At 41.4% G+C, this 13359-nt stretch overlaps 16 non-coding genes across 16 annotated transcripts; 10 read left to right on the top strand and 6 right to left on the bottom strand.

Annotated features, from left to right (window-relative positions):
* The first annotated feature begins 1035 nt into the window (after positions 1-1035).
* TRNAH-AUG (transfer RNA histidin (anticodon AUG)) lies at positions 1036-1112 on the top strand. The gene has a single exon. It is a non-coding gene; the product is annotated as a tRNA-His (tRNA).
* Positions 1113-1782: 670 nt separating this feature from the next.
* Positions 1783-1855, top strand: TRNAR-ACG (transfer RNA arginine (anticodon ACG)). Its single transcript has one exon. It is a non-coding gene; the product is annotated as a tRNA-Arg (tRNA).
* A 682-nt stretch (positions 1856-2537) lies between these two features.
* Positions 2538-2610, top strand: TRNAR-ACG (transfer RNA arginine (anticodon ACG)). The gene has a single exon. It is a non-coding gene; the product is annotated as a tRNA-Arg (tRNA).
* A 461-nt stretch (positions 2611-3071) lies between these two features.
* On the bottom strand, positions 3072-3160 carry TRNAY-GUA (transfer RNA tyrosine (anticodon GUA)). Its single transcript is given in 2 exon segments — positions 3072-3107; positions 3124-3160. It is a non-coding gene; the product is annotated as a tRNA-Tyr (tRNA).
* Positions 3161-3289: 129 nt separating this feature from the next.
* Positions 3290-3362, top strand: TRNAR-ACG (transfer RNA arginine (anticodon ACG)). Its single transcript has one exon. It is a non-coding gene; the product is annotated as a tRNA-Arg (tRNA).
* Positions 3363-4542: 1180 nt separating this feature from the next.
* On the bottom strand, positions 4543-4631 carry TRNAY-GUA (transfer RNA tyrosine (anticodon GUA)). The gene is given in 2 exon segments: positions 4543-4578; positions 4595-4631. It is a non-coding gene; the product is annotated as a tRNA-Tyr (tRNA).
* Positions 4632-6997: 2366 nt separating this feature from the next.
* Positions 6998-7074, top strand: TRNAH-AUG (transfer RNA histidin (anticodon AUG)). The gene has a single exon. It is a non-coding gene; the product is annotated as a tRNA-His (tRNA).
* Positions 7075-7744: 670 nt separating this feature from the next.
* Positions 7745-7817, top strand: TRNAR-ACG (transfer RNA arginine (anticodon ACG)). Its single transcript has one exon. It is a non-coding gene; the product is annotated as a tRNA-Arg (tRNA).
* A 682-nt stretch (positions 7818-8499) lies between these two features.
* Positions 8500-8572, top strand: TRNAR-ACG (transfer RNA arginine (anticodon ACG)). Its single transcript has one exon. It is a non-coding gene; the product is annotated as a tRNA-Arg (tRNA).
* Positions 8573-9033: 461 nt separating this feature from the next.
* TRNAY-GUA (transfer RNA tyrosine (anticodon GUA)) lies at positions 9034-9122 on the bottom strand. The gene is given in 2 exon segments: positions 9034-9069; positions 9086-9122. It is a non-coding gene; the product is annotated as a tRNA-Tyr (tRNA).
* Positions 9123-9251: 129 nt separating this feature from the next.
* On the top strand, positions 9252-9324 carry TRNAR-ACG (transfer RNA arginine (anticodon ACG)). Its single transcript has one exon. It is a non-coding gene; the product is annotated as a tRNA-Arg (tRNA).
* A 1200-nt stretch (positions 9325-10524) lies between these two features.
* Positions 10525-10613, bottom strand: TRNAY-GUA (transfer RNA tyrosine (anticodon GUA)). Its single transcript is given in 2 exon segments — positions 10525-10560; positions 10577-10613. It is a non-coding gene; the product is annotated as a tRNA-Tyr (tRNA).
* A 131-nt stretch (positions 10614-10744) lies between these two features.
* TRNAR-ACG (transfer RNA arginine (anticodon ACG)) lies at positions 10745-10817 on the top strand. Its single transcript has one exon. It is a non-coding gene; the product is annotated as a tRNA-Arg (tRNA).
* A 1149-nt stretch (positions 10818-11966) lies between these two features.
* TRNAY-GUA (transfer RNA tyrosine (anticodon GUA)) lies at positions 11967-12055 on the bottom strand. Its single transcript is given in 2 exon segments — positions 11967-12002; positions 12019-12055. It is a non-coding gene; the product is annotated as a tRNA-Tyr (tRNA).
* An 877-nt stretch (positions 12056-12932) lies between these two features.
* On the bottom strand, positions 12933-13021 carry TRNAY-GUA (transfer RNA tyrosine (anticodon GUA)). The gene is given in 2 exon segments: positions 12933-12968; positions 12985-13021. It is a non-coding gene; the product is annotated as a tRNA-Tyr (tRNA).
* Positions 13022-13144: 123 nt separating this feature from the next.
* Positions 13145-13217, top strand: TRNAR-ACG (transfer RNA arginine (anticodon ACG)). Its single transcript has one exon. It is a non-coding gene; the product is annotated as a tRNA-Arg (tRNA).
* The last annotated feature ends 142 nt before the right edge of the window (positions 13218-13359 follow it).

The following is a 13359-nucleotide window of genomic DNA, read 5'->3' as shown; positions in this document are numbered from 1 at the left end:
AAAAAGGCATGGGTCATTCAACAATATATTGTAAAAGTTTGCAGACCACCATGAGAAAAGAAGCCAAATCCACCAAGTCAAAATCAAAGTATCTGTACAAACCGATTTGACTAAACTAAGAATGCCCTATTCTTTTTGTAAATTTTAAGCCCAGGTTTGGCCCAAAATACACTTTCCTAATGTGCACGTCAGGCGCGTTGAGCCTTTAATTGTTGAAACAATAATTTCATAATTTGGAATAAAATTGGTGAAGCAAAAACCAACCTCCTTCGAGCCGAAGTCAAACCAGCGACCTAAGGATTTCAACAACAAACCAACTACAGTCCTCCGCTCTACCAACTGAGCTATAGAAGGAACCTTGTAACGTATTCTATCACTTCACTACTAGTACATAAACCAGTAGCAATGCAGAGTCAAACCTGCATTCCAATCCAGTGGCGGCTCCTGCAAAATCTCTCAGGGGGGGCAAATGTCTGGATGATTGATAAGGATAAGGTCCACCCATGCAATGGATACATTAACAGCTTAAGCATGTAAAGGCAACTTCACTTCTTTAATATTAATGCAAAATAAAGTGACTCTTACAATACATCTTGTTTGTTTCTATACTCACTATTATTACAATCCACTCAGTTTCTTTTATTAAAGATTCCACTAGGTGGCGACAAATAATATTGTTGGATGAAACGTGCTTACGTAGGATGACGTAAGCACGTTAGTGCGAGCCCTCCCGGAAGCCGTAGAGAATGCATTGCAGCGCCCGCCGTTCGAATAAAAACATCTTTGAATGTAAGTCTATGGGAACACTCTGGGCGATTCTCAGCCGGAGTGAAATCGCCCCAAAAGAGGCGGTACTCCACAGAACGTAGCATGACGCTGATTGGACTATATCCAGAGGCACAGTAACGGCTCGCGAAAATCTGTGGTTGAATGACATTGGTGGTGCGTCGCCCAATCGCCCTAATGAAGAAACCGCCCCTGTTCCAATCCTTACACAGCCTGTACAGACAGGTCTGACAAAAGCTAAGTAACATGGGGCCAGTGGCGCAATGGATAACGCGTCTGACTATGGATCAGAAGATTGTAGGTTCGACTCCTGCCTGCCTGGCTCGTGAGTGTGTGTTTTGTTAGCGTGATGTCTGAATGCTTCCTTTTATGCTATCTTTCTAAAGGGTATTTAAAGTCGCAACATGTGAGGAATGGCCTGATTTAAACGAAAATATGGTGAATGTGGTTGATTTTTTAAATTAACATTTGCAAAGAAAACGTCTATCGATGTGCATTTCTGAATCTATGTGGCCATTTGTTAAAAAGGCATGGGTCATTCAACAATATATCGGAAAAGTTTGCGGACCACCATGAGAAAAAAAGCCAGATCCACCAAGTCAAAATCAAAGTATCTGTAGAAACCCATTTGACTAAACTAAGAATGCCCTATTCTTTTTGTGCATTTTAAGCCCAGGTTTGGACCAAAGACACTTTCTAATGTGCGCATCAGGCGCGTTGAGCCTTCAATGTATGAACAATAATTTCATAATTTGGAATAAAATTGGTGAAGCAAAACCCAACCTCCTTCGAGCCAGAGTCAAACCAGCTACCTAAGGATTTCAACCACAAACCAACTACAGTCATCCGCTCTACCAACTGAGCTATCGAAGGAACCTTGTAACATTTTCTATCACTTCACTACTAGTACATAAACCAGTAGCAATGCAGAGTCAAACCTGCATCCAGTCCTTACACAGCCTGTACAGACAGGTCTGACAAGAGCTAAGTAACATGGGGCCAGTGGCGCAATGGATAACGCGTCTGACTACGGATCAGAAGATTGTAGGTTCGACTCCTGCCTGGCTCGTGGTTGTGTGTTTTATTAGCGTGATGTCTGAATGCTTCCTTTTTATTCTATCTTTCTAAAGGGTATTTAAAGTCGCAAAATGTGAGGAATGGCTTGATTTAAACGAAAATATGGTGAATGTGAGTGATTTTTAAAATAAACATTTGCAAATAAAACGTCAATTGATGTGCATTTCTGAATCTATGTGGCAATTTGTTAAAGAGGCATGGGTCATTCAACAATATTTTGGAAAAGTTTGCAGACCACCATGAGAAAAGAAGCCAGATCCACCAAGTCAAAACCAAAGTATCTGTAGAAACCCATTTGACTAAACTACGAATGCCCTATTCTTTTTGTGCATTTTAAGCCCAGGTTTGGCCCAAAAGACACTTTCCTAATGTGCACGTCTAGGCGCGTTGAGCCTTCATTGTATGAACAATAATTTGATAATTTGGAATAAAATTGGTGAAGAAAAAACCAACCTCCTTCGAGCCGACGTCAAACCAGCGACCTAAAGATTTCAACAACAAACCAACTACAGTCCTCCGCTCTACCAACTGAGCTATCGAAGGAACCTTGTAACGTATTCTATCACTTCACTACTAGTACATAAACCAGTAGCAAGGCAGAGTCAAACCTGCACCCAGTCCTTACACAGCCACAGTTACTGTAAAGACAGGTCTGACAAGAGCTAAATAACATGGGGCCAGTGGCGCAATGGATAACGCGTCTGACTACGGATCAGAAGATTGTAGGTTCGACTCCTGCCTGGCTCGTGGCTGCGTGTTTTATTAGCGTGATGTCTGAATGCTTCCTTTTAATTCTATTTTTCTAAAGGGTATTTAAAGTCGCAACATGTGAGGAATGGCCTGACTTAAACGAAAATATGGTGAATGTGAGTGATTTTTTAAATTAACATTTGCAAAGAAAACGTCTATTGATGTGCATTTCTGAATCTATGTGGCCATTTGTTAAAAAGGCATGGGTCATTCAACAATATATTGGAAAAGTTGGCAGACCACCATGAGAAAATAAGCCAGATCCACCAAGTCAAAATCAAAGTATCTGTACAAACACATTTGACTTAACTACGAATGCCCTATTCTTTTTGTGCATTTTAAGACCAGATTTGGCCCAAAAGACACTTTTCTAATGTGCACGCCAGGCGCGTTGAGCCTTCATTGTTGAAACAATAATTTCATAATTTGGAATAAAATTGGTGAAGCAAAAACCAACCTCCTCCGAGCCGGAGTCAAACCAGCGACCTAAGGATTTCAATCACAAACCAACTACAGTTCTCCGCTCTATCAACTGAGCTATCGAAGGAACCATGTAATGTAGTCTATCACTTCACTACTAGAACATAAACCAGTAGCAATGCAGTCAAACCTGCACCCAGTACTTACACAGCCATAGCTACTGTACAGACAGGTCTGACAAGAGCTAAGGAACATGGGGCCAGTGGCGCAATGGATAACGCGTCTGACTACGGATCAGAAGATTGTAGGTTCGACTCCTGCCTGGCTCGTGGGTGTGTGTTTTATTAGCATGATGTCTGAATGCTTCCTTTTTAAATCCGTTATATTAATTTCGCTTGCTTGCTTGCTTGCTTGCGTGCTTGCGTGCTTGCTTGCTTGCTTACGACCGTGCAAATCTTTCGGTCGTTTTTTAACCCACTTCCCGTGATCCAATCGAGTTGACATTTTGCACACAGACTCGTTGTGCGAGACAATTAATGTTCGTGAACAAAAAATTCCAAATTTTTACACTGTTTAGGGAAAACAAACTAAATATTTAATTACCAATTGCTTAATACTGGCAGACAATCCATAGGTGGCAGCCATCTCAAGCCAGAGGACGAGAGGACTCTAGCCGCCACGCATATAAAGGATTTATAGTGAAAAACTTTGTTTTTACGGGTTATACTTATTAAATCCTTTATATTAATGTCGCTTGCTTGCATGCTTGCGTGCGTGCGTGCTTGCTTGCTTGCTTACGACCGTGCAAATCTTTCGCTCGATTTTTTAACCCACTTCCCGTGATACAATCAAGCTGACATTTTTAACACAGACTCGTTGTGCGTGACAATTCATTTTCGTGAAAAAAATTCCTAAATTTTACACTGTTTAGGGAAATATGTTTAAATATTTAATTCCCAATTGCTTAATGCTGGCAGACAATCATCTGACCCATAGGTGGCAGCCATCTCAAGCCAGGGGATGAGAGGACTCTAGCCGCCACGCATATAAATGATTTAGAGTGAAAACTTTGTTTTTACGGGTTAATTTTTTATTCTATCTTTCTAAAGGGTATTTAAAGTCGCAACCTGTGAGGAATGGCCTGATTTAAACGAAAATATGGTGAATGTGAGTGATTTTTAAAATAAAAATTTGCAAATAAAACGTCAATTGATGTGCATTTCTGAATCTATGTGGCTATTTGTTGAAAAGGCATGGGTCAATCAACAATATATTGGAAAAGTTTGCAGACCACCATGAGAAAAGAAGCCAGATCCACCAAGTCAAAATCAAAGTATCTGTAGAAACCCATCTGACTAAACTACGAATGCCCTATTCTTTTCGTGCATTTTAAGCCCAGGTTTGGCCCAAAAGACACTTTCCTAATGTGCACGTCAGGCGCGTTGAGCCTTCGTTGTATGAACAATAATTTCATAATTTGGAATAAAATTGGTGAAGAAAAAACCAACCTCCTTCGAGCCAGAGTCGAACCAGCGACTTAAGGATTTCAACCACAAACCAACTACAGTCCTCCGCTCTACCAACTGAGCTATCGAAGGAACCCTGTATGCCATTCTATCACTTCACGACTTGTACATAAACCAGTAGCAATGCAGAGTCAAACCTTCACCCAGTACTTACACAGCCATAGCTACTGTACAGACAGGTCTGACACAAGCTAAGGAACATGGGGCCAGTGGCGCAATGGATAACGCGTCTGACTACGGATCAGAAGATTGTAGGTTAGTCTCCTGCCTGGCTCGTGGCTGTGTGTTTTATTAGCGTAATGTCTGAATGCTTCCTCTTTCTTCCGTCTTTCTAAAGAGTATTACAGGTAGGAACAACAGTTCCACACTGCCCACCAGGGATTATTTGTCTGTCTGTCGTGCATAGACACGCCCTCGATTTGTATTTCATAGAGCGCTTCGGGCAGGACCAGCACCACGTGACGCACCGCCCCACGCAGCTTGCGCCACGTGACACGGATCGCACGAATGCGCTGACCAACCAAGTTACTACCTGGTCCACTCGGAAGGAACGTGTTAAAGTTGCAACATGTCAGGAATGGCCTGATTTAAACGAAAATATGGTGAATGTGAGTGTTTTTTAAAATAACATTTGCAAAGAAAACGTCTATTGATGTGCATTTCTGAATCTATGTGGCCATTTGTTAAAAAGACATGGGTCATTCAACAATATATTGGAAAAGTTTGCAGGCCACCATGAGAAAAGAAGCCAGATCCACCAAGTCAAAATCAAAGTATCTGTAGAAACCCATTTGACTAAACTAAGAATGCCCTATTCTTTTTGTGCATTTTAAGTCCAGGTTTGGCCCAAGACATTTTCTAATGTGCGCATCAGGCACGTTGAGCCTTCAATGTATGAACAATAATTTCATAATTTGGAATAAAATTGGTGAAGGAAAACCCAACCTCCTTCGAGCCGGAGTCAAACCAGCTACCTAAGCATTTCAACAACAAACCAAGTACAGTCCTCCGCTCTACCAACTGAGCTATCGAAGGAACCTTGTAACATATTCTATCACTTCACTACAGGTATATAAACCAGTAGCAATGCAGAGTCAAACCTGCATCCAGTCCTTACACAACCTGTACAGACAGGTCTGACAAGAGCTAAGTAACATGGGGCCAGTGGCGCAATAGATAACGCGTCTGACTACAGATCAGCAGATTGTAGGTTCGACTCCTGCCTGGCTCGTGGGTGTGTGTTTTATTAGCGTGATGTCTGAATGCTTCCTTTTTATTCTATCTTTCTAAAGGGTATTTAAAGTCGCAACATGTGAGGAATGGCCTGATTTCAACGAAAATATGGTGATTGTGGGTGAAAACGTCTATTGATGTGCATTTCTGAATCTATGTGGCCATTTGTTAAAAAGGCATGGGTCATTCAACAATATATTGTAAAAGTTTGCAGACCACCATGAGAAAAGAAGCCAAATCCACCAAGTCAAAATCAAAGTATCTGTACAAACCGATTTGACTAAACTAAGAATGCCCTATTCTTTTTGTAAATTTTAAGCCCAGGTTTGGCCCAAAATACACTTTCCTAATGTGCACGTCAGGCGCGTTGAGCCTTTAATTGTTGAAACAATAATTTCATAATTTGGAATAAAATTGGTGAAGCAAAAACCAACCTCCTTCGAGCCGAAGTCAAACCAGCGACCTAAGGATTTCAACAACAAACCAACTACAGTCCTCCGCTCTACCAACTGAGCTATAGAAGGAACCTTGTAACGTATTCTATCACTTCACTACTAGTACATAAACCAGTAGCAATGCAGAGTCAAACCTGCATTCCAATCCAGTGGCGGCTCCTGCAAAATCTCTCAGGGGGGGCAAATGTCTGGATGATTGATAAGGATAAGGTCCACCCATGCAATGGATAAATTAACAGCTTAAGCATGTAAAGGCAACTTCACTTCTTTAATATTAATGCAAAATAAAGTGACTCTTACAATACATCTTGTTTGTTTCTATACTCACTATTATTACAATCCACTCAGTTTCTTTTATTAAAGATTCCACTAGGTGGCGACAAATAATATTGTTGGATGAAACGTGCTTACGTAGGATGACGTAAGCACGTTAGTGCGAGCCCTCCCGGAAGCCGTAGAGAATGCATTGCAGCGCCCGCCGTTCGAATAAAAACATCTTTGAATGTAAGTCTATGGGAACACTCTGGGCGATTCTCAGCCGGAGTGAAATCGCCCCAAAAGAGGCGGTACTCCACAGAACGTAGCATGACGCTGATTGGACTATATCCAGAGGCACAGTAACGGCTCGCGAAAATCTGTGGTTGAATGACATTGGTGGTGCGTCGCCCAATCGCCCTAATGAAGAAACCGCCCCTGTTCCAATCCTTACACAGCCTGTACAGACAGGTCTGACAAAAGCTAAGTAACATGGGGCCAGTGGCGCAATGGATAACGCGTCTGACTATGGATCAGAAGATTGTAGGTTCGACTCCTGCCTGCCTGGCTCGTGAGTGTGTGTTTTGTTAGCGTGATGTCTGAATGCTTCCTTTTATGCTATCTTTCTAAAGGGTATTTAAAGTCGCAACATGTGAGGAATGGCCTGATTTAAACGAAAATATGGTGAATGTGGTTGATTTTTTAAATTAACATTTGCAAAGAAAACGTCTATCGATGTGCATTTCTGAATCTATGTGGCCATTTGTTAAAAAGGCATGGGTCATTCAACAATATATCGGAAAAGTTTGCGGACCACCATGAGAAAAAAAGCCAGATCCACCAAGTCAAAATCAAAGTATCTGTAGAAACCCATTTGACTAAACTAAGAATGCCCTATTCTTTTTGTGCATTTTAAGCCCAGGTTTGGACCAAAGACACTTTCTAATGTGCGCATCAGGCGCGTTGAGCCTTCAATGTATGAACAATAATTTCATAATTTGGAATAAAATTGGTGAAGCAAAAACCAACCTCCTTCGAGCCAGAGTCAAACCAGCTACCTAAGGATTTCAACCACAAACCAACTACAGTCATCCGCTCTACCAACTGAGCTATCGAAGGAACCTTGTAACATTTTCTATCACTTCACTACTAGTACATAAACCAGTAGCAATGCAGAGTCAAACCTGCATCCAGTCCTTACACAGCCTGTACAGACAGGTCTGACAAGAGCTAAGTAACATGGGGCCAGTGGCGCAATGGATAGCGCGTCTGACTACGGATCAGAAGATTGTAGGTTCGACTCCTGCCTGGCTCGTGGTTGTGTGTTTTATTAGCGTGATGTCTGAATGCTTCCTTTTTATTCTATCTTTCTAAAGGGTATTTAAAGTCGCAAAATGTGAGGAATGGCTTGATTTAAACGAAAATATGGTGAATGTGAGTGATTTTTAAAATAAACATTTGCAAATAAAACGTCAATTGATGTGCATTTCTGAATCTATGTGGCAATTTGTTAAAGAGGCATGGGTCATTCAACAATATTTTGGAAAAGTTTGCAGACCACCATGAGAAAAGAAGCCAGATCCACCAAGTCAAAACCAAAGTATCTGTAGAAACCCATTTGACTAAACTACGAATGCCCTATTCTTTTTGTGCATTTTAAGCCCAGGTTTGGCCCAAAAGACACTTTCCTAATGTGCACGTCTAGGCGCGTTGAGCCTTCATTGTATGAACAATAATTTCATAATTTGGAATAAAATTGGTGAAGAAAAAACCAACCTCCTTCGAGCCGACGTCAAACCAGCGACCTAAAGATTTCAACAACAAACCAACTACAGTCCTCCGCTCTACCAACTGAGCTATCGAAGGAACCTTGTAACATTTTCTATCACTTCACTACTAGTACATAAACCAGTAGCAAGGCAGAGTCAAACCTGCACCCAGTCCTTACACAGCCACAGTTACTGTAAAGACAGGTCTGACAAGAGCTAAATAACATGGGGCCAGTGGCGCAATGGATAACGCGTCTGACTACGGATCAGAAGATTGTAGGTTCGACTCCTGCCTGGCTCGTGGCTGCGTGTTTTATTAGCGTGATGTCTGAATGCTTCCTTTTAATTCTATTTTTCTAAAGGGTATTTAAAGTCGCAACATGTGAGGAATGGCCTGACTTAAACGAAAATATGGTGAATGTGAGTGATTTTTTAAATTAACATTTGCAAAGAAAACGTCTATTGATGTGCATTTCTGAATCTATGTGGCCATTTGTTAAAAAGGCATGGGTCATTCAACAATATATTGGAAAAGTTGGCAGACCACCATGAGAAAATAAGCCAGATCCACCAAGTCAAAATCAAAGTATCTGTACAAACACATTTGACTAAACTACGAATGCCCTATTCTTTTTGTGCATTTTAAGACCAGATTTGGCCCAAAAGACACTTTTCTAATGTGCACGCCAGGCGCGTTGAGCCTTCATTGTTGAAACAATAATTTCATAATTTGGAATAAAATTGGTGAAGCAAAAACCAACCTCCTCCGAGCCGGAGTCAAACCAGCGACCTAAGGATTTCAATCACAAACCAACTACAGTTCTCCGCTCTATCAACTGAGCTATCGAAGGAACCATGTAATGTAGTCTATCACTTCACTACTAGAACATAAACCAGTAGCAATGCAGTCAAACCTGCACCCAGTACTTACACAGCCATAGCTACTGTACAGACAGGTCTGACAAGAGCTAAGGAACATGGGGCCAGTGGCGCAATGGATAACGCGTCTGACTACGGATCAGAAGATTGTAGGTTCGACTCCTGCCTGGCTCGTGGGTGTGTGTTTTATTAGCATGATGTCTGAATGCTTCCTTTTTAAATCCGTTATATTAATTTCGCTTGCTTGCTTGCTTGCTTGCGTGCTTGCTTGCTTGCTTGCGTGCTTGCGTGCTTGCTTGCTTGCTTACGACCGTGCAAATCTTTCGGTCGTTTTTTAACCCACTTCCCGTGATCCAATCGAGTTGACATTTTGCACACAGACTCGTTGTGCGAGACAATTAATGTTCGTGAACAAAAAATTCCAAATTTTTACACTGTTTAGGGAAAACAAACTAAATATTTAATTACCAATTGCTTAATACTGGCAGACAATCCATAGGTGGCAGCCATCTCAAGCCAGAGGACGAGAGGACTCTAGCCGCCACGCATATAAAGGATTTATAGTGAAAAACTTTGTTTTTACGGGTTATACTTATTAAATCCTTTATATTAATGTCGCTTGCTTGCATGCTTGCGTGCGTGCGTGCTTGCTTGCTTGCTTACGACCGTGCAAATCTTTCGCTCGATTTTTTAACCCACTTCCCGTGATCCAATCAAGCTGACATTTTTAACACAGACTCGTTGTGCGTGACAATTCATTTTCGTGAAAAAAATTCCTAAATTTTACACTGTTTAGGGAAATATGTTTAAATATTTAATTCCCAATTGCTTAATGCTGGCAGACAATCATCTGACCCATAGGTGGCAGCCATCTCAAGCCAGGGGATGAGATGACTCTAGCCGCCACGCATATAAATGATTTAGAGTGAAAACTTTGTTTTTACGGGTTAATTTTTTATTCTATCTTTCTAAAGGGTATTTAAAGTCGCAACCTGTGAGGAATGGCCTGATTTAAACGAAAATATGGTGAATGTGAGTGATTTTTAAAATAAAAATTTGCAAATAAAACGTCAATTGATGTGCATTTCTGAATCTATGTGGCTATTTGTTGAAAAGGCATGGGTCAATCAACAATATATTGGAAAAGTTTGCAGACCACCATGAGAAAAGAAGCCAGATCCACCAAGTCAAAATCAAAGTATCTGTAGAAACCCATCTGACTAAACTACGAATGCCCTGTTCTTTTTGTGCATTTTAAGCCCAGGTTTGGCCCAAAAGACACTTTCCTAATGTGCACGTCAGGCGCGTTGAGCCTTCGTTGTATGAACAATAATTTCATAATTTGGAATAAAATTGGTGAAGAAAAAACCAACCTCCTTCGAGCCGGAGTCGAACCAGCGACTTAAGGATTTTAACCACAAACCAACTACAGTCCTCCGCTCTACCAACTGAGCTATCGAAGGAACCCTGTATGCCATTCTATCACTTCACGACTTGTACATAAACCAGTAGCAATGCAGAGTCAAACCTTCACCCAGTACTTACACAGCCACAGTTACTGTAAAGACAGGTCTGACAAGAGCTAAATAACATGGGGCCAGTGGCGCAATGGATAACGCGTCTGACTACGGATCAGAAGATTGTAGGTTCGACTCCTGCCTGGCTCGTGGCTGTGTGTTTTATTAGCATGATGTCTGAATGCTTCCTTTTTAAATCCGTTATATTAATTTCGCTTGCTTGCTTGCTTGCGTGCTTGCGTGCTTGCTTGCTTGCTTACGACCGTGCAAATCTTTCGGTCGTTTTTTAACCCACTTCCCGTTATCCAATCGAGTTGACATTTTGCACACAGACTCGTTGTGCGAGACAATTAATGTTCGTGAACAAAAAATTCCAAATTTTCCAAAATTACCAATTGCTTAATACTGGCAGACAATCCATAGGTGGCAGCCATCTCAAGCCAGAGGACGAGAGGACTCTAGCCGCCACGCATATAAAGGATTTATAGTGAAAAACTTTGTTTTTACGGGTTATACTTATTAAATCCTTTATATTAATGTCGCTTGCTTGCATGCTTGCGTGCGTGCGTGCTTGCTTGCTTGCTTACGACCGTGCAAATCTTTCGCTCGATTTTTTAACCCACTTCCCGTGATACAATCAAGCTGACATTTTTAACACAGACTCGTTGTGCGTGACAATTCATTTTCGTGAAAAAAAATTCCTAAATTTTACACTGTTTAGGGAAATATGTTAAAATATTTAATTCCCAATTGCTTAATGCTGGCAGACAATCATCTGACCCATAGGTGGCAGCCATCTCAAGCCAGGGGATGAGAGGACTCTAGCCGCCACGCATATAAATGATTTAGAGTGAAAACTTTGTTTTTACGGGTTAATTTTTTATTCTATCTTTCTAAAGGGTATTTAAAGTCGCAACCTGTGAGGAATGGCCTGATTTAAACGAAAATATGGTGAATGTGAGTGATTTTTAAAATAAAAATTTGCAAATAAAACGTCAATTGATGTGCATTTCTGAATCTATGTGGCTATTTGTTGAAAAGGCATGGGTCAATCAACAATATATTGGAAAAGTTTGCAGACCACCATGAGAAAAGAAGCCAGATCCACCAAGTCAAAATCAAAGTATCTGTAGAAACCCATCTGACTAAACTACGAATGCCCTATTCTTTTCGTGCATTTTAAGCCCAGGTTTGGCCCAAAAGACACTTTCCTAATGTGCACGTCAGGCGCGTTGAGCCTTCGTTGTATGAACAATAATTTCATAATTTGGAATAAAATTGGTGAAGAAAAAACCAACCTCCTTCGAGCCGGAGTCGAACCAGCGACTTAAGGATTTCAACCACAAACCAACTACAGTCCTCCGCTCTACCAACTGAGCTATCGAAGGAACCCTGTATGCCATTCTATCACTTCACGACTTGTACATAAACCAGTAGCAATGCAGAGTCAAACCTTCACCCAGTACTTACACAGCCATAGCTACTGTACAGACAGGTCTGACACAAGCTAAGGAACATGGGGCCAGTGGCGCAATGGATAACGCGTCTGACTACGGATCAGAAGATTGTAGGTTAGTCTCCTGCCTGGCTCGTGGCTGTGTGTTTTATTAGCGTAATGTCTGAATGCTTCCTCTTTCTTCCGTCTTTCTAAAGAGTATTACAGGTAGGAACAACAGTTCCACACTGCCCACCAGGGATTATTTGTCTGTCTGTCGTGCATAGACACGCCCTCGATTTGTATTTCATAGAGCGCTTCGGGCAGGACCAGCACCACGTGACGCACCGCCCCACGCAGCTTGCGCCACGTGACACGGATCGCACGAATGCGCTGACCAACCAAGTTACTACCTGGTCCACTCGGAAGGAACGTGTTAAAGTTGCAACATGTGAGGAATGGCCTGTTTAAAACTAAAATATGGTGAATGTGAGTGATTTTTTTAATTAACATTTGCAAAGAAAACGTCTATTGATGTGCATTTCTGAATCTATGTGCCCATTTGTTAAAAAGGCATGTGTCATTCAACAATATATTGGAAAAGTTTGCAGACCACTATGAGAAAAGAAGCCAGATCCACCAAGTCAAAATCAAAGTATCTGTTGAAACCCATTTGACTAAACTACGAATGCCCTATTCTTTTTGTGCATTTAAGCGCAGGTTTGGCCCAAAAGACACTTTCCTAATGTGCACGTCAGGCGCGTTGAGCCTTCATTGTTGAAACAATAATTTCATAATTTGGAATAAAATTGGTGAAGCAAAAACCAACCTCCTTCAAGCCGGAGTCGAACCAGCGACCTAAGGATTTCAAACACAAACCAACTACAGTCCTCCGCTCTACCAACTGAGCTATCGAAGGAACCTTGGAACGTATTCTATCACTTCACTACTAGTACATAAACCAGTAGCAATGCAGAGTCAAACCTGCATCCAGTCCTTACACAGCCTGTACAGACAGGTCTGACAAGAGCAAAGTAACATGGGGCCAGTGGCGCAATGGATAACGCGTCTGACTACGGATCGGAAGATTGTAGGTTCGACTCCTGCCTGGCTCGTGGGTGTGTGTTTTATTAGCCTGATGTCTGAATGCTTCCCTTTTCATTCTATCTTTCTAAAGAGTATTTAAAGTCGCAACATGTGAGGAATGGCCTGATTTAAACGAAAATATGGTGAATGTGAGTGGTTTTTTAAAATAAC

Source organism: Lethenteron reissneri, chromosome 50 (genome assembly GCF_015708825.2).
Source record: "Lethenteron reissneri isolate LAM-NWPU_2019-01 chromosome 50, ASM1570882v1, whole genome shotgun sequence".
Classification (NCBI taxonomy): Eukaryota; Metazoa; Chordata; class Hyperoartia; order Petromyzontiformes; family Petromyzontidae; genus Lethenteron; species Lethenteron reissneri.
Note: the sequence above shows the minus strand (reverse complement) of the source record. Positions and strands in the feature narration are given on the sequence as shown.